The sequence below is a fragment of the Theropithecus gelada genome, chromosome 20 (assembly GCF_003255815.1).
Source record: "Theropithecus gelada isolate Dixy chromosome 20, Tgel_1.0, whole genome shotgun sequence".
In the NCBI taxonomy this organism is placed as follows: domain Eukaryota; kingdom Metazoa; phylum Chordata; class Mammalia; order Primates; family Cercopithecidae; genus Theropithecus; species Theropithecus gelada.
The window spans coordinates 29,820,622-29,841,151 of record NC_037688.1 but is presented as its reverse complement, the minus strand read 5'-3'; the positions used below and the strand labels follow the sequence as shown (position 1 = coordinate 29,841,151).

Genomic DNA, 20,530 nt, shown 5'->3' with positions numbered 1-20,530 from the left:
GTTGAGCAGTAGTTTGTAGTTCTTCTTGAAGAGGTCCTTCACATCCCTCGTAATTGGATTCCTAGGTATTTTATTCTATTTGAAGCAATTGTGAATGGGAGTTCACTCATGATTTGGCTCTCTGTTTGTCTGTTATTGGTGTATAAGAATGCTTGTGATTTTTGCACATTGATTTTGTATCCTGAGACTTTGCTGAAGTTGCTTATCAGCTTAAGGAGATTTTGGGCTGAGACGATGGGGTTTTCTAAATATACAGTCACGTCATCTGCAAACAGGGACAATTTGACTTCCTCTTTTCCTAATTGAATACCTTTATTTCTTTCTCCCACCTGATTGCCCTGTTTCAACGGCGTTCTCTTGAGAGATCTTTGGAAGTATTTGTAGAAAAGGTTTTGCAGTTCCTGTCCGGACATAACTGCTTTGATATGGAATAAAATAAATAATCAACTGAACCACCTGTACATTTGGCCACCTAATAAATATTCATAGATACTACCCTCTGTGCCTACATACCTAAAATGAGAAAAACTATCTATGGAAGACACTACTGATTGGCTAGCCCAAAGCCATTCCTAACCCCTTGTCTTTTGCAGCCTTCCCACATAGAGACTGGGGTGGTAAATTCTTGCTTTCCCAGCAGCATGGGCAGTGAGGGTGGCTTTGGGACCCATCTGGCTGTGAGGTGTAAGCAGATGTCTGCCAGAGCAGTGGGATGGGACTTCTGGGGAAGCTGCTCATTTCTAGGTAGAAAGATATAGGCACAGAGGGCATGATTTTTCTCCCTTCTTCACCTTTTTTCCTTCTTTGGGCACACACATCATGGTTGATGCCATAGCACTCATCGTGTAACCAATATGAAGGAAAAGTCAAGAATCTTAGCATCTTTGGCTCTGACATCATAGATAGAAAAGGCTTGGTTCTTTGATGACATTTTTGAGTATTGAATCAATGCCACCTAGACTTATTTGAGGGAAATAAAGTCTATTTGTTTAGCTCACTGTTTTTTTTTTTTTTTTTTTTGAGAGACTGGGTCTCACTCTGTCACCCAGGCTGGAGTGCAGTGGCACAATCATAGCTCATTGTAACCTTGACCTCCTAGTGATCCTCCCACCTCACTAGGCTATAGCTGGGTGTAGTGGTGTGTACCTGGAGTCCTAGCTACTCAGGAGGCTGAGGAGGGAGGATCACTAGGAGATCAAGTGCTCATTTCTAGGTAGAAAGATATAGACAGTATATCATTGATTCAGCTCATTAGCACTTGATCCTCTGGTGATCCTCCCACCTCAGCCTCCCGTGTAGATAGGACTACAGGTACACATCACCATCCCCCAGCTATAGCCTGCTATTGTTGTTTCTATTCCTTGCAGCCAAATGGAGTCCCACCTGGTTGAAAAGACAAATTTATACTTATTACAAATGTGTCACATTCTATTATAATTGTTGGCTCTAGATGTAGTTTATAACAAACTCTTGATTGTGGTCTATGCTTTTATACAGATTTCTCATTTCTTATCTTTGCTCAGGGTTGATGATTTTTTTTTTTTTTTTTTTTTGAGACAGAGTCTTGCTCTGTCACCGAGGCTGGAGTGCAGCGGCATAGTCTTGGCTCACTGCAACCTCCACCTCCTGGGTTCAAGCAGTTCTCCCGCCTCAGCCTCCCAAGTAGCTGGGACTACAGGCATGTGTCACCACACCCGGATAATTTTTTGTATTTTTAGTAGAGACAGGGTTTCACCATGTTATCCAGGATGGTCTCAATCTCCTGACCTCGTGATCCACCCACCTCGGCCTCGCAAAGTGCTGGGATTACAGGCATGAGCCACCTCACTTGGCCAGTTGATAATCTTAATAGAGGTGAGCAGACTTTTTCTATAAAGGGTCAGATAGTAAATATTTTAGATTTCATGACCCAAATCTCTGTCACAATTACTCAGCTCTGCTATTGTAGTGTGGAAGCAGCCATAGATAATATGTAAATGGTGAGTGTGGATGGGTTCCAGGAAAACTTTATGTACAAAGAAAGACAGTTGGTCTATGTGCCGTAGTTCGTCAAGGCCTAATCTTAGTCAAGCCCACCTGAGAAAGTGAAAATAGCTCCAAATTTCTACAGGTCCTGGGTTTCTACCTAGATCTGACAGTGTCAGTCCGTTTTCTTTTCCTTCTTGCCCCCTTCACCTGAGGGATCCTTAGGGAAGACTGATTGCAACCCCTCAGCTAAAACCAAATCAGAAGGAATTTAGAGTTCCCCTGGGGGAAGTATTTCCACAGCATATACTGTTTGGAGAGTGGAGAGAATAGTATGAGATTTCCCTCTCAACATAGATCTTCTTATAAAGGAGTCAGTGAAGGAGAACTTCCACTTTCCTCTCCCATTGGTGAATGTGAGTGACCTGTGATGGTTATTAGTCTTGTGAATATAATCAAATCTCAGTGATTCTGGTTCTATATGAATTGTGGATTTTCTCTTATTTTCCTTCCTACCTTTCCTTCCTTTCTTTCGGCCCTTGCATGTTCAAGTGATGCCAAGGAAATCCGAGGAGATGCAGCTCAATCTGTCACCTCTTCTCTCTTCGTTAAGGCAGCTCTGATACATGGAAGGGTGAGTAGGGGTTGGAATTATTAGCTAACATTGGATTGGGAGTTATTTGTGGATTGAAGTTATTATGTTATCCCTATTTCCTATTTCCATGGAATACTTTGTAAGTTCCCTGTCAGTGGTGGAAATGTGAATGAATTGCAGTTTCTTTTTCTGTTATGGAACAGAGAAAGACCAAGCCAGTTTCCAAAATCTTAATGTATTGTGAATGCGTTAAAAACATTTTTTTAAGTTGTGGGTACATAGTATGTGTATATATTCATGGAGTACATGAGATATTTTGATACAGACATGCAATGTGTAATAATCACATCAGGGTAAATGGGGTATCTGTCACCTCAAGCATTCATCATTTGTGTTGCAAACAACCCAATTATATTCTTTAAGGTATTTTTAAATGTGCAATTATTTTTTACTATAGTCACCCTGTTGTGCTAGCAAATACTAGGTCTTATTCATTCTTTCTAACTATTTTGTTCGTACCCATTAGCTATCCCCACTTCTCTCCCACCCTCCCCACTACCCTTCATAGCCTCTGGTAATCATCCTTTTAGTCTCTATCTCCATGAATTCAGTTGTTCAATTTTTAGCTCTCACAAACAAGTGAGAACATGCAAAGTTTGTCTTTTTGTGCATGGTTTATTTTACTTAATGTAATGACCTTCAGTTCCATCCATGTTTCAAATGACTGGATCTCATTCTTTTTTATGGCTGATTAGTACTCCATTGTGTATATGTATCACATTTTCTTTCCATTTGTCTGTTGATGGACACTCAGGTTGCTTCCAAATCTGGCTATTGTGAATAGTACTGCCATAAACATGGGTGTACAGATATCTTTGATACACCGATTTCCTTTCTTTTGAATATCTACCTAGGAGTGGGATTGCTAGGTTGTATGGTAGTTCTGTTTTTAGCTTTTTGAGGAAACTTCAAACTGTTTTCCATAGTGGTTGTACTAATTTACATTCCCATTAACAGTGTATGAGGGTTCTCTTTCCTCCATATTCTTGCCAGCATGTGTTATTGCCTGTCTTTTGGATATAAGCCATTTTAACTGGGGTGAGATGATATCTCATTGTAGTTTTGATTTGTGTGAATGCATTTTTTAAATGTTTAATTGGGAACCTCTTCTGATTTGATCCCACTGACATGCTGAGGAACCAATGAATATTTGGGCATGCAAAACATTAAATTCCGCTGCATTTAATTTTGATGTTCAAGTTGGAAAACCCAGAAATTTCCTTTAGGTGGATTCAGAATTTTCCTTTGGGGGGTTCACAAGAAAACCATCTTCCACAATCAGTGTAACTCCTTTAAAGGTGAAGTCATATAGCTGTACTTCCTTATATCTCTCTGCTGTTTGAGGAGTGATTTCTGGCTCTGTCTACATATCTGCTTCTGGAAATATAAAAAGAGTGCAAAGTTGCCACGAAGTTTTGATTCACTGTCATTAAAGAATAAGAAGTAAAACTAATGTAATGCCATTTCAGTGGATTCACAAGGAGAAAGTACATTTCGAGGGTCTCCAGATCACTGCAAATTTTATTCGCACAAGTACAGTTAGTCACAAGTACAAGAAAACACTTATAAATTTCTTTCTATTCTGATCAGTTTTTTTTTTTTTTTTTTTTTTCCAGACAAGGTCTTGTTTTGTCACCCAGGCTGAAGTGCATGGTGCAATCATAGCTCACTGCAGACTCAAACTCCTGGGCTCGAATTATCTTCCCACTTCACTTCCCCAAAGTGCTGGAATTACAGGTGTGAGCCACTGTGCCTGGCCCTGATCAGCCCTTAAACAGGCTAAGGGGATGAGAAGAAGCTATAATGAACCTTGAAACTTCAACATGAAGCCCAAGACAATAGATCTTTGTCATTGCCAGATTATATGAAACTCAGATAGAATTGCCTGACCACTTCAGTTTGCTGGAGAGCAGATGGTATTCAATTCAACTAACTTTTATGGGGTTCCTGCCATTTTCCAATTACAATGCTAGATATGGGGAAGCGCTAAGGTGAATGGGTTCTCATGAAATTCACAATCTATAGGAACACAATATATAGAATCTTAAGAGACCTGTGAACAAATAAATTACAACATGAGGGATAAATGAAGTATAGAGATATGTTCAAAGTTATAGATGTAGTGTGAATGAAGACATGGTTAAATTTTTCCGGGGAGGTAACAGAAGGCTAGTGGAGGATGTGATTTTGTGGGAGTAGGTGGGTGGGACCTGGGTGTGGGTAAACAAAAGTGAAAAACAGGCCTGGAAATAAAGGTTGCATTCTTTCAAAACTGAGTAGCACTGGATGGTCATTTTATGATCTTTCCTTTGCAATTGCCACTTGGGACTTTCAACAAAGGAAGGAAATTCAATTAGACCACCTCAGATGTCATACAGAACACTGACTTGGCACCGGAAGATCTGTACTTATGTCCTAATTCTTCAATTTAACAAGCTTTGTGGCCTTGGACAAATTGGCCGACATTTTTGAGCTTCAGTTTTCACCTCCGTAAAATCATGCAGTTGGACCCTCCTACTGGTCCTCAAACCTTTGTGTCTTGCATTCTATCGATGTTTGAACTCTGTCCTTACAAGCCAGTTTCATCCCCACTCTGATCGCTCCTCCCTCCAACCAAAGAATAAAAGGAGCAAGCAAGAAAGCTCCTTTTCCAAGCATGACACTTACATGCTTACAGGCCATCTATGGCCCTTTTCATAATTTGTGCTTTTCAATTTTTTTTCTGGGATTTAAGTTTTAGAGAATAAATTTTATCATGAATCTGCAATTGTTCTAAAAACCTTGCAGCTTACTTAACCTAGTTTGTTTTCCTGCTGATTGAGAATCCTTCTAGCATCTTGCCCTGTGTTCCTCTTGAACACTCAAAATCATGGGTCCTAACTTCATTCATCTACTCCTTTTCCAGTTCAGAAAGCTCAGGCAGGCAAAGTGAAAAAGGGAATAACATGCACATTGGAGCTATAAATAGCAATTGTACAACTGATTGTAAATACCAAAGGCTAAAGACGTAAGTAGTAATCAAATAGCCTCCCCTTTGGGACAGCTGCAGGAAGAAGTAGTCCACAGCCTTCAAGGCAAAAAACAGCCTGCAAGCCCAGGTCATAAACCTTCTGTTTGCACTGGATTGTTAGGGGAAAGATTTCTGGTGCCTGGCATTGCATCTGGCCACAATGGTTGCACAGCAGCTACCGACTGAGGAACAGACAACTGAAGCAGAAGCTCTGGGTTTGACCCTGAGCTTGGCCACTCCCGAAACTTCTCTGCACCCCAGTGTTTTCAGATGGAAGATCAGAAATAATGACTCCTGCTTCACAAGGTTGACGTGAAGATTTCATGTAGATGTTGTTTGAAACCGAGTTTTGGAAAAATATTCAAGAAGTGGTGGAGGCCAGGCACAGTGGCTCACACCTGTAATCCCAGCACTTTGGGAGGCCGAGGTGGGCAGATCACTTGAGGTCAGGAGTTCAAGACCAGCCTGGCTAACATGGTGAAACCCCATCTTTACTAAAAATACAAAAATTAGCCAGGCATGGTGGGACATGCCTGTAATCTCAGCTACCGGGGAGGCTGAGGCAGAAGAATCTCTTGAACCTAGGGGGTAGAGGTTGCAGTGAGCTGAGATTGCATCACTGCACTCCAGGCTGTGTGACAGAGAGAGATTCCGTCTCAACAAAACAAAACAAAACAAAAAACAAATGGTGGAGAATTTCTAGTTGGCTGACCATAACTACTCAGGCAGTTAAGACCAGGTTTTCAGTTGTGAGACATCCCAGGAATTTATGTATTTATGTATATGAACATATACACACATATGCATATATATATATGATCAAAGGGCTTGGAAAAAAGGATAAATAAGGATATGCTATCTAATGGAATAAAATTCTCCAAAATCCTTTTAGATCTGCTAAATCACGAGGCAAGGAGAAGTAATATTTATTTCGCCTTTTAAGGAAGATAAAAATCCTGATTTAGTTTTCTGAGATTTGGAGTCTCCTTCCGTCAGCTTCCCTACAGCCCCGGCTCTCATTCCCCAAAGCAGTAAGAACAGCGTTCTCAGCCTCTACATTGATGATTTATCCCGGTCACAGAGGGGACACCCAGCTAACTGAGGTTAACAGCTTTCTCGGTTTCATTTCAAAAAGACATTAGCATGGAGGCTCAATGAAATGCTGATATGCCAAATACTGATTCATTCACCTGCAGAGTTCACTTTAAGGCAGGGACCTATTTGACAGGCAGGGCTGAGCTCCTAGCCTTTTCCTAAAGGGCAATCCCATAATTCATCTCCCAGTGCTAAATTACACCTGACACTTCACTGAAGACGTCAGGTGCACTCACCCAAGTGCAATAAGCCTGATGCAGAAGAGGTTTGGAAATGACAAAAGTATTTTTTGAAAATAACAAGACTAATTGAATTGTGGGTGGAAATATCTGTGGTGTAAAATATTCCCAGGCAGAATGCACACATTTGTTTTTGTGTTACGGGCAGGTCTTTTCTCTGGCAATGGGGAATCTCTATGTTGTGCATCACTACCTGAGCTACATGCCCCATGACCTGTCCTTAGATTTGGCCTAGTCACTAAGGAAGCTCCAAGCTTTTCCATCATCTGGGCCTTCCCTACTCTAGTCTCCTTCCAAATTTGCAGGAAAGATGGTTCAAAAGCTACAAAGTCATGCACTCTTACTGCTCCTCTACAGAATTTTCTGCGGAGAGGTTCAAGAATAGGCACAGGGGAAGCAGAAGACCCGTCCCCTACATTAGCAAAGCCGTCAAGTGCTTTAGCATGGCCCTTAACTTGTTATCAGGCCCCAGGGATGCTTTGGTGAAAGAAAAGAAAGAACAAAACAAAACAAGACAAAACAAACCAAACCCAAAACCTTGACAAGTGAAGCCAAGTAGCTTCCTAATGGTCCCATCCAGGAATTTAGTAGGTGCAGGGAGTTGCTGGTCATTTATCTGATGCTGTATGAAGAGAGCACATGAGGCTTTAGCCTGGCCAGAGCTCACGAGAACTTTGGAGGGATGAGGTGAAATGTTTTCTCTGTAACTCAGAAAGTCTTCACTGAGTATGTGCTAGGTGTTGAGGACACTGCAGTGAACAGGCAGACACAGGGGTCTTCTCTCATGGGGCCTCAGGTCTCACTTAGGACACCTGAGCTTAAAAAGAGCTAAGATGATTGACCTGCTGGGCAGTGCCCAGCACCTCTTAGGTGCTTAATAACTGTTGAATGAAGACATTGTAAGGGTAAAAGCAAATGAGCTGAACATTACTAAGCGCCTCTCTGTCCCAGATTCTATGCTAGGCCCTTTCCATTACATTATCTAATTCAGCACAAAATGAACAGTTAAAGTCAAGGTCAGACTCTGGCACATGGCTTCTGAGACAGTCTCTTTCATGGCATACACATGAGAAACAGTTCTGTTTAGTGGAAAGACTCCAAGACTAGGTGTCTGTAAAATTTGGGTTTAGTAACTCTGACATTACTAAAGGTATAGTCTTGGGTAAGGATTTGTCCCCTCTGAGCCTCAGTTTCCACATCTATAATTCAGGAATGATGATACCTCCCTCACAAGGTGGTCATGAGGAATGGACGAGATGAATATGAAATGGCTTTCATTATAAATAAGATCCTGCTCTCTGTAAAAGGAAAATCATATTTTACCCATCCACTTTTTAAGAGCTCATGCTGCTTCTAAACAATTAAATTTTACATAATTTCAATAATTCTAACAAAAAAAATCCGAAACAATATTAAGTTTGACCTGGCAGTTATCGAAATGGTATTTGGAGACTTTTCATCAGAAAGATTCCTACAATAAGCCAAGATTCACTTAAGATGATTATTTGTCCTGTTTTCGTCACATATTTGGGGAAATTACTGATACCTAAATAGTTACTCACTTAAGTAGACATTAAATTCTTTCTTTATAAAGAAGGAATTCTTTATTTATAAATAAATTCTTCTTTATAAATTTATTTAATTTTTATTTATAAAAGAATTCTTTATCAATTATCTTTGCTCCTTCAGCATTTCTATGAGTTTCTTTGGATGAATTAAAATTTTGGAGCAACACAGGAGCACAGCATTTCAATGTATTTTTTTTTTTTTGAGACGGAATCTTACTCTGTTGCCCAGGCTGGAGTGCAGTGGCAAGATCTTGGTTCACTGCAACCTCAGCCTCCCAGGTTCAAGCAATTCTCCTGCCTCAGCCTCCCGAGTAGCTGGGATTACAGGCGCCCGCCACCACATCTGGCTTTTTTTGTATTTCTAGTAGAGACAGGGTATCACCATGTTGGTCAGGCTGGTCTCAAACTCCTAACCTCAGGTAATCCACTTGCCTCGGCCTGCCAAAGTGCTGGGATTACAGGCGTGAGCCAACATGCCAGGCCTCTTTTTTTTTTTTTAATTAAAATTTTTTTTTTTTTTGCAGAGATGGGGGTTCCTGCTATGTTGCCCAGGCTGGTCTCGAACTCCTGTGTTCAAGCAATCCTCTTGCCTAGGCCTCCCAAAGTGCTGGGATTACAGGCATGAGCCACTACGCCCAGCCTCAGATTCTAACTAAATGAAGAACAACCCTATTTAATGACAGCATGACTTTTTTGGGGGCGGGGGAACAGAGTCTCACTCTGTCACCCAAGCTGGAGTGCAATGTCATGATCTCGGCTTGCTGCAACTTCTGCCTCCTAGTCTTAAGCCATCCTCCTGCTTTAGCCTCCCAAGCGGCTGGGCTATAGGTGCACACCAGCATGTCCATCTAATTTTCGTATTTTTGTAGAGACAGGGTTTTGCCATATTGTCCAGGCTGGTCTTGAACTCCTGGGCTCAAGCAATCCTCCTATCTCGGCCTTCCAAAGTGCTGGGATTACAGACGTGAGCCACTGTGCCCAGCTGACAGCATGACTTTAAGAGCACTTTCCCCAATCAGTGTTTTAACAATTAAAATGAAAATTGTGTGTAACAATTTTTCTAGTAATTCTTTGTTCTTCTTTTAGTCATTAAAAGAGGTTAAGTGTTGCTAATATTTAATTTTATTTTCTATTTTTATTAACTCTTTTTGTGCTCTAACTGCCTTGGTTTGTGATACTTCCCATGTCAAGATCTGTGAATTCTGTACTTTCATTTTCCTTCCTCCAGATCATCAGTGAAGTGGTTGTGTGATGCCAAAGTGGGCATGGGTCCTCACGAATGCAGTGGACACTGTCTCCCACCTAAATATAAGGGACCAATGTTTGTCACTGCTCTTTGTTTATGGTCCTTGAGCCAATTTTCAATAGCGCATATTCTACCCAATTTGAATTAATTTTGCAAGTGGAAATTCATGGAGTAGTGTATCAAATGCTTTAGTAAAATCCATGTATATTACCTCTAGTGCATTCCCTTCATCCATTAATCTTGTAATGCGATTTAAAAGAGTGATCACATTTGTCTGGAATGATTTGTCCTTTATCCATCCCCAAAGCTGCCTCCTGCTCTTGGCTCTATTATCCTCTCCATCCTTTCAGTTTTTCCCTCTTCACATCTGATTCATTATACTGTTAGACACAGGGTTTATATTTTAACAGATGATAATTACTGGTAACACCTTTCTTTCTGTTTAGAAAATATTTAAGGTTTTCAAGTAATCTTTAAAATGTGGATTATTGAAAATATCTACTGACTTTTTTTTTTTTTTTTTGAGACGGAGTCTTGCTCTGTCACCCAGGCTGGAGTGCAGTGGCCGGATCTCAGCTCACTGCAAGCTCCTCCTCTCGGGTTCACGCCATTCTCCTGCCTCAGCCTCCCGAGTAGCTGGGACTACAGGCACCCGCCACTTCGCCCGGCTAGTTTTTTGTATTTTTTTAGTAGAGACGGGGTTTCACCGTGTTAGCCAGGATGGTCTCGATCTCCTGACCTCATGATCCGCCTGTCTCGGCCTCCCAAAGTGCTGGGATTACAGGCTTGAGCCACCGCGCCCGGCCTACTGACTGTTAAATTTGCAAGCAAATTGCTTTAATACAATCTCTTTACTTCAAGCGATGATTCTGAAAACATTTTCCCAGGCCTTATTTTCTTTTAAAATAAGTTTTGTTATGAACCATAAAACAGTATTTAAGCTGTCTTTCCTGTTCTGCTTGTTTGAATTGTTTTTTCCAGCTTCCTATTTCCCCTTCTGCCTGGGAAAGATGTGTACAGTATTATGTAAATTAAAGGTGGTAATCAGTATAAAATTATTGCTGTAATACTAATATATCCACTATGAATGACTATGTTTAATTGCAAAAAAACTTAGCAAATGTTTCTCTATATGTATTAGATCAATTTGCCTGCCTTCTAAACATACTTCTAAACTTTTAGTTTGGGGTAGATTCTTTTTCTGAAGAGCTCAAATGTTATATACCAAATCAGTAAATTTAGGGTAATAGCTAATTCAAAATATAAGATGTTTTCAAAAGAGGAGAGAGAGCAGGAATGAAAGGAATAATATAACATAAGAAAAGAATGATAAAATCAGAGATGCAGGTATGTAACAGGTAAAAGAGCACGCAATAAGTTGTGGAACTTTAGAATCCTAAGTACAGTTACGGTGCTGTGGGGTTTCCTTTCAAAAGATGTAGGGGCTCAAATATAGACTAATTCTTTGAGATCAGTTCCTTGACCCACAGTTCCAATGCAAGTGACTTCTCATCTGTCATCATAATCATTGTCCAGCTTTTCTTCTGTGTACAACCAACACTCCATTTAGGAAAGTTAGTGGGAAGGAGGACACAGAATACTGCCTTTCAACTTGCTGCTTGGTAGGTAAAGGGTGGTGAATGCTGAACCAAGACCCACAAGGATATTTTAGCATCTGCTCCTTGGTTACCTACCAAAGACCCTGATAAGATACCGCTTACAGAATACATGCAGTGAGAATGGGCCAGTGCCTTATAAAATGATGAGGTGAAATAAACTTCATTCAAGTCAAGATCTTAGAACTTTATATTAAATCAGATTCAATTTAGTAACTTTAATTTGTGAGGGTGACTAGTATATTTCAATAGGATAGTCTGTAGGGGTTTATTGAATGCCATTGAAATGCTAATTAAAGACTTGGTTCAACCTGTACTCATACATTAGAACACTGAATAGAAGACCGCTATTAGACAATAAAAATGGTTATAAATTTTTTCCAATTTTATCTCCATGTGGATCTCTACCTTCTTCCTCCTATAATAAACACGTTCATTGTAGAGCAAAAATCAACTTGTACCCAAGAAATATGCAGCCTCATATTGATATGTGAATGTCCATTCATTTGGGTAGGAATGGCAAGTATTTATTACTGGGAGAGAAGAGACGCATACAAAATTAAGTGAATATGCATGAATAAGTCCCAATGCTTATATGACATTAATAAGAAGAAGTTATGTCTGAAAATGTATCTTGCTGTGTACAAGCATCTATGTTTATTCTACATAAAGCATCTGTGCTGAGGACTTAGGAGGGTTTTATTACTAGTGTTCTATTTTTTAAGGAAATATTAACAATCATTTTCAAATACATAGAGTTCTAGGGAGAATATATACATTATGTATGTGCCTTAAAATTAAATCATTTTTCCTGGCTTTTAATATTTGAATGATAACCTAGATGACAGGTTGATAGGTGCAGCAAACCACCATGGTACATGTATACCTATGTAACAAATCTGCATATTCTGCACATGTATCCCAGAACTTAAAGTATAAAGAAAATTTGAATGATAAAGCCCTAAATAGCTCAGGGTGTGAAGAAAGCCTTTTATCTTCATGTCTCTGCTGCCCCTTTTCCTCATCTGTACTAATGAGAACCTAAAAGAAATAGGTGTGAAATTGGGATACTATTATTATTAGATCGGTAGTACGGGACTGTGATTCCTTAGGAGGCTGAAAATTGAGAGCTGAGCTGAAAGGGAAGTAGAACAGGTGCACATAGTCATCTCTACTCCCTGAAATATGAAGATCCCGTTGATAGGAAATTTGACTCAAGGAAACATTCAAGCTACTAACTTGAATTTTCTGTTTTAAAGATCATAGTCTATGATCTATGGCTCCCTTATCTTTGAATTTTCCTTCCTCCTCCATTTTAATGTCTAGTGAGCCCCTGCTATATGCCAGATATTGGGCTACATGGTGGTAATATAAAGCCTCACAAGCCACGGTCCATGCCTCAGGAATGTGTGCTCCTGTAGGAGGGACAAACAAGCACATTGAAGCAGAGCCAGTGGTGTACTAAGTGTTAGGCTGGAGAGGTTGTGGAGTGCTCTTGGGACACAGAAGAGTGGCAGCTAACTCTGTCTAGGGGCAGGTTGGTGAAGTTCTTTAGAAGAAATGATATAGTTTTGAAAATAAGTAGGAACTAGCTAGAGTAGAGGTTCTTAACCTGTCATCCACTGATAGCCAAGGATAGGGTTCAATGTGTTTATGAATGTTAGATGGGAAAAAAATCCACCTTTATTTTCATTAATATTGAACTACAGTTTACCATTTCCTTCTATTACAAATGTAGAAAACCGGCCAGCTATGCTGCTGCCGCTGTCACTATGGCCCATCACAAAGCTGCCAACTCGAAGCATGAGCCGTTCCGGAGGTACTTGGAGAAGTCAGGTGTGCTGGACACGCTGACCAAGGTGTTGGTATGAAGAACCAGAGAAACCTAACAGTGCTTTGGATTTCTTAAAGCATCACTTAGGAGCTGCTACCCCAGAAAATCCAGAAATAGAGCTGCTTCACCTAGAACTGGTCAAAATGAAAGAGAAATATAAAGCTACTGTAGAAAAAAATAAAAAAACTGAAAGCACAGCTTGCTCAGTACGAACCACCTCAGGAGGAGAAACGTGCTGAATAGGATTCTTCCCAGTTGAAAAGACATGGAAAAACGGTTTTGTATGACTTGAATACTTTGTATAGTGTGTAATCTTTTCTGAATGGATACTATAGAACTCTTTTAATATGTTTAATTCACCTATCACACTCTGTTATAAACACACAGAATCATCAATAAAAACTCAATATAACTTTCTTTGGGTCTTAAAGCAGGAGCATCCAAAGTAAATCCCGAAAAAAAACTAAACACAGCCATCTAACTCCGTACCTTAAAAGCCATTCTGTTCACTAGTCTGATAGGAATGACGGCACTGGTTGTATTTTAGCCAAGGCAGTTTAGCATGGAGCTATTCCTCGGTGTAGTTCAGGACAGGAACATAGGTACAGTCATTCTTCGAAGGTGACGCAGTTGTGTACATTCCCTATAGGCAGTTGGACAGATCCGTGTGACACAAGATGCTTTTGTACAGGTTTCCATGAATCTTCTGCTCTTGTTTGTGTAACACGGAACAAATAACTCTTCTTTGCCACCACTTTGCCTTAGATAATTGTGTGTGTGTGCCAGTTTGAACTCTGATATCACATTTTCCTTCTATGCAATCATGCCTTGTTTGATAATCTTGCATTGCTTTGCTCTGAGCTTTAGTGGGTCCTAGCTGCAGATTGACCTTTCTGTGCTGTTTTTCAATTTGCCTAATAACAGCGGTTACCCTGATTGTAATTTATGTAACTTTAAACAGGATCACACTGTACCCCCTGCCTGCCTTATTTGCTTATTGAGTATAGAACAGAGGCAATATACAACTCTGGGTTCACACACAAGCTGGGATGAGAAGAGGAATGAGCCATATATTGTGGAAAATCATAGTTTGTAGGTATAATTATATAGCGCTTGTTTCCCTCAAAGTATTTTTCTAGGCCTGAATTCATTTTATCTTCATTATCCCTGTGAAGTAGGTGGGGACAAGTATGAGGGGAAGTTGGGTGCTGAATTTTTAGGCCAAAGACTGATATTAATACAAATCACTCACTAACTGTACAGCCTTGGGCATATCAGTGAACTGCTCTGAGATTTACTGTCTCCATCTGTTTAACGAAAAGAATATCCGTGATGCTTACCTCACAGGGCTGTTGTGAGGGTCAAATGAGAATGTATGTGAAAGATACGTAAATGGTAAAGCACTATATTCTTGTTTGTTAGTTTTTTTTCCTTTCTTTGGGTAGGCCTACAGTTGGATGTTTTATTTTATTAATCACTTATTTTCCTTATTGATAGACCATCATTTTATAGACGTATTCCTATTTCATGTATTCTCTCCCTGTTGTTAGAGAACCCATCTTTGTTTTTGGTCAAAACACACATAGAAAACAAAATGATCCAATGAAAACTGGTTTAACTAGCAAAAGCCTTTGCACCTGTTGGAAACTATGACTAAGCCAATTATAACGGCATTTAAATCAGTCATGTTAGTAGGAATGTGGCAAAGACTGGTACCTCTTCTAGTCACAAGTTTGCTTTTGGAGGGGGGCCAGATACTATTGGAAGAACATTCGCTTGAATAGATTTCTCTTTTACCAATTTGAGTGCCTCCTACATGGGCAGCAGTGGACTAAGTGCCGGGTGTGATAAAGAGGAATGACTTAATTATGAGACATGTATATAATCAAATACAGTGTGGGTTAGGACCTGTGACAAACCGTTATAATGAAACATGGCCCCATGAGGGTTTTGGAAGAGAGAGACTTGGCTTCTTTAGTTGGTATGACAGTTTCTTGGTAGATATAGGTCGAAATTTTTTTTTTGTGGCATCCAATCCTCATGTGCTTTTTACTCATTGGATTAATATTAATATTTCTGTCAGTAAGCCAGGTGACTGTGACTGTCTTTTGTGCTATCCTTTTTGAACAGAATGGCAACATGTGGGTTGGATAATCACACTTCTAGGTGAAACTGACTTGCTTAAACTCCTGTACCAGTTAGTTTAATCTATTTAAACTATTTAAGAATTCAGGATCAGTGTAGCCTACAGAGGTCCTCTTCAGCATTTCTGTCAAGGATTTGGATGAAGACAATATACAAGAAGATGTTTGATGGAAGAGAAAATGGATTCCATCAGTTAAGCTCCTGCTATGCTTCAGCTGCTTTGTCTATAAAATATCGACTTCACATCTTGCCTACCTCACAAGGTTGTTGTAAGAATCAAATTAAATATAATGGATGTAAAAGTGAAAAACATAAATGTAGAAAACAAACTACAGTAATATTAACATACTGGTGACAACATCACCAATAGAAATCATAGCTATTTTCATATCTCATCCATATCAGATATTGTAGATATTTCAAAATATCCCTTACACTCATCACTGCTTTAAAATTATAGTAGTAGAACCACCACTGGACTTTATTAATGTATTAACAGAGACTATACATATTATCATACCAAATATTGGTGTTTATATTTGGTTTTAATATTTTGATAGCTGAATTTCAATATAAATTGATTTTCTTTGTAATTCTACATGCTTTATTCTTTATTTTATGTATTTAAAAGCATTATACTAAGAAAGGTACATAGGTATATAGCAGATTGGCAGTAGGGTCCATAACACAGTGAAGGTCAAGAACCCCTGAATGGGGAAGAGGTTGAGGAAGGGGTGCTAGTTATTCCAGGAAGAGGAAAAGCTTCATGGATGTTTCAAATTATATATAATGTGTCTTTAAGGCAAATATTGATAGGCATGAAGACAAAATATGTACCTAACTGTTTTGTGAAACATAGTGAGCAATATATACTCCCCATGTTTTCACAGGAACATGTTGCTGGGGAGGAAACTCATTAAGCATATTAATAGCTCACCTAGAATTTCTGAAGCTGACAATAAAGGTCCATCATGACATCAGACTCTGCAGCAGGTTGTGCTGTGATAAAAGCCCAAGAAAGATGCCTGAAATACTTATTTGCTACCTTTTCTTGTGTGGTTAGAATGCTAAGGATCATCTAAGAGCAACCAACATTTGCCTTACATGCATTGTAATGGTTATAATAGGTGCTGGAAATACAGAGTATGCCAAAAAGTTATCAAACATTAACAGAAGCAGCAGTAGCTGTGGAAAGAGTACTTGACCAGGAGTCCTTAGCTTCAGGCCACAGCTTCAAGTCTGACACTAATATCTGTGTCACCTTGTGCATGTTTTATTATTGGTAAAATGAAGATAATGACTTCTGCTCTAACTTATCTTGTAAATTTGCTCTGAAGATCAAATGAGTATGTCAAGATGCTTAGAAAGGTTTGAAACATAATACATATGTTATTAATATGGAAATAAAGGTGAAATATCAATATTATAACATTTTATGTTTTGAATATAGAAATAAAGTGAAATTTTCTATCCTTGTATTATAAAATATATTGAAGAGGAAACCTTTTAGACATAGTATTTTAAAGACCTCTATATGTATAAAATATAAAATGTAAATGTAGCTTATGAAATATCTATAACATAAGAGTTAAATTCTTACAAGACTGTAGACAATGAAACGTGTTATCTTAAGTCTTAGATAACTCCATAATAAAATCACTTTCTTATGGCTGGCAACAAGCTTTCAAATATGACCTGTAGCATAAGACAGCAGTGAATTTATGTATGTGCTATTTAGATTTAGTGGCACTAAGATCACAAGGACATACACATTTAATTAGTGGAGTACACTCAATTCTAAAATTTAAATCACTTTCTCCAAATAAGCTGGTTCTTCACAGGAATCATGCAAGCAAATGTTGACAAATATTGCAAATAATGGCAGAAAGACACAAATCTTAGGATTTTTCTTCCTAAAAATATCTGTTCTTATTAAGATGCTTTTCATTATAACTTGGCAGAGCAGGATTTAAGTATCAACCTGAGTCTTCCATTCTCTAGGTAAATGTTGAAAGTTTATTTCTACAGTAAAACACATGTTTCACATTCTTGGTGTTGCCATATAAATCAAACAAAGAGAACTGCATTCCAATTCTCTCCATTATTACAGAAGCATATAACTTACTAACTAGAACATTCTTCCATTTTTAGTTTGAAGTGTTTTTCAACTTCAAGTATGCTTGGAAAATTATTAAGCCAAGGCTATTGTGATTATATCTGTTAGACTTTTATTCTATATAAATTATCTAAGCCAAATGGAGTCCAAAATACTGACCCTTGACTGCCAGTTAGAATAGTCCCTAATCCTCAATCACGTGCTAAAAGAGACAAATGAGCTAGATTTGAGTTTGAAAACTACCACCTCTGAATAAAAAGAAAAACAATGAAGCTGAATATGCATTTGGGAAAGACACAGTTAACGCAAATGGTAGAGAAATGTGGAACACTATTCTAAACTGCTCGTGTTCACTGCTTCCCGAGTACAGACACTTGCACCAAGATACAGAGACACACACTTATAAACTCACACATATGGATCAGAATGACTAAACATTTTCAAATCAGGAGAAGCAAAACCCAGTAGATTCTCCCCGACAGTCTGTAGAGTGCACACATACCCACTACCACACACCCTTGACCAGTGTAAGATCCAGAAGTGCTTAAACAATTTTGTAGGCATAAATTACAAATTAATGAAACCTGCCGAAGACAGACACATAAAGACACGCTGTTCAAGATACAAGCATTGAAGCAAGGCAGACACCTGAGAAAAACAGTCAGAAGTTCCCAAACTGAAAATATTGTATCCTGGACATTCAAGTAGATGAACGATTCAGGGTGAACAGATTTGTATCGTGGGGCCACAGCAGATGATGGGTTTAGGCACCACAGTGGTCCCTAAAGACCATTCCCCCTAGCGTCCAAATTTCTAAAAATTAAAGCTTAATGGTTCCAATTCTTTATAAGATTGTCCTTTCAGGGGGGAAACATTGATCAGTGGTCTCAGTCTTGCTAGCTGGCTTCAAGGACTCTGCCCCCACCAGTTCCTCAGCATCCTTTCTTTTTCCATTCTCTTGAAGAAGGGATGATCTGTTCATTTCACGTGAGCTTAGATTTATGAGGTGCTGAGAAACAAGACTATGGGGCCCTTCAAGTTGTACTCCCAGATGTAATACTACAAGTGAGTCAACACAGGATCTTAGCATTGACTAACATGTTTGTGCTACAAAGCTTGTTTGTTACTGGATCCAAATGGATGCCCCAGTCAAAGCAAAAACAAAGCAACAACTCAAAAAGTCTTCCCTCATTGCCCCCAAAATAGCCCATTCCTTTCTGAGTCCAGGCTCCCGAATGCACATGAAACTGTGTAGCCTTGACTGGGGGGATCGGCACTCCCTCCTCAGCTGGAGGCTGCATTCAGAAAGAATGGATTTTTTCCAGCTCTGATAGTCTGAGATATTGTGCCTGTCACTCAGAGGCTGAGCAAAATAGGGTTCAAAACAGAGAACAGAGATGTATAAACAGATGCAAGACAGTGAGAAGAGTGTCCTGAGTAGGGAGACGAAAGAGATCGGTATCAAGCCTTATCCTGGGATGGGCCACTCTCTCTGTTCCTGTAAAAAGCTCCTAGGCTATTTTAATTATAAATATTTATATCTATGGAAGCAAATTGAGAAGGATTTATATCCCAGGGGAATGCAGATCAATAGATCTAAGCAAACCTCATCTCCAGGCTGACCACTTAACACTGTTATCACCGATTAAGGCTGCTTGGCCCTCTGGGAGGGTGTCAGTTCCCCTCTTGTCCTGCATGGGTCCACCCCATTCTTGGCCCCAAGAGGAAATCAATAACAGGATGCAGGGATCGATACACAGGACATCTGCTTGGCTGCAGTGGCTCACCTTAGGATCGGAGTTTGGTTAGCCCTTGTCTATCCCGCAAGCCCCTATTCCTTCCCCCAACCCCTCCATCCTTCCAGATCTGCTGGAGCATTCCAATTTTTATCTTTAGCTCACTCACTGAAATCAGCCCAGATGCTGCTGACTCTCTTGAGCAAGACATAAAGACTTGGTTAACATTTGCCTTACTTTCCAAAAGTAAAGAAACTTACCTGACCTCAAGGATTGAGTCAGAGTCGATTTCCCGCTTCATGGCCCGGGGCATGCTTTCTGCTGCTGACTGTCTGGCCACCAAGTACTGTGGGAGCAATTGGAGCTGGCTGGGTTACTGTTCCAGGTTTGCCTGCGTCTCCCTATGCTTGGTCTGCAGTTGATAGATCCTCTGCTCCTGAAGCATCCAGCTATTGACCCGCCCAGGGAAAGAAAGAAAAAAATGGGAAAAAAAAATCAATTAATACTAACCGGCTTAACAAAACCCTGCATAGCACAGGCCTGGAGCATACAGGGTAGGAGTTGGGATGGTCTCAGTGGCAACAATGAGTGTAGGGACAGGCTCAGCCAGCTAGAAAACCTGATGTTCCAGGGACAGGAAGCCAATATGGTAGGCGTGATCACACACGCACACATATTCTCTCTCTCTCTCTCTCTCTCTCTCTCTCAGCAGCTTGGTCTGACATGCCCTAGTCTGAGAGCAAAGAGGACAGTGCAGGTACGTGTTCATTGTGAACTGGTGGAGGGCGACACATTCACCAAAACAGAAGAGGGGCTGCAACCAAACTTATAGAACTGGTGGATATTTTTGTTTTCTGGGGGTTTTTTTTTGGGGGGGGGCAGGGGTGGAAGAGGAGGAGACATTGTTTTGTTCTGAAAAGATAATACCATTTACGTGTCGCAGGAGAGTTCCTGAGGCATTTCTTCGTGCGTCTCCCTATCCCACCACCACATACAGACACACATGAAGCTCTTTTAAGGGGAGCAAGAAAATTGGGGAGCATCATACCTCAGCTGCTAGGCCCTCTCTCTTCTGCAGGAGCTGGCTTTGAAGGCTCGGGATTTTTGCATCTCGCTGTTCCAGCTGTAAAGAGTTTACATAGGGAGGGAGCAAGGAAGGATCATGAATGTCAACCAATGAGCAATTAGCATGACAAGACTAAAGTATTGATCCACTAAAGCTCCCTGCACTGCTGTAGCCCCAGAGGTAGAGCGGCTCCCCTGTCACTAACTCTGATGGTGCATTTCGGAAGCCTGTATTGTAGG

At 40.0% G+C, this 20,530-nt stretch overlaps 1 pseudogene; it reads left to right on the top strand.

Moving 5' to 3' along the window:
- Positions 1–13,166: 13,166 nt before the first annotated feature.
- LOC112614605 lies at positions 13,167–13,471 on the top strand (annotated as a pseudogene).
- Positions 13,472–20,530: the final 7,059 nt, after the last annotated feature.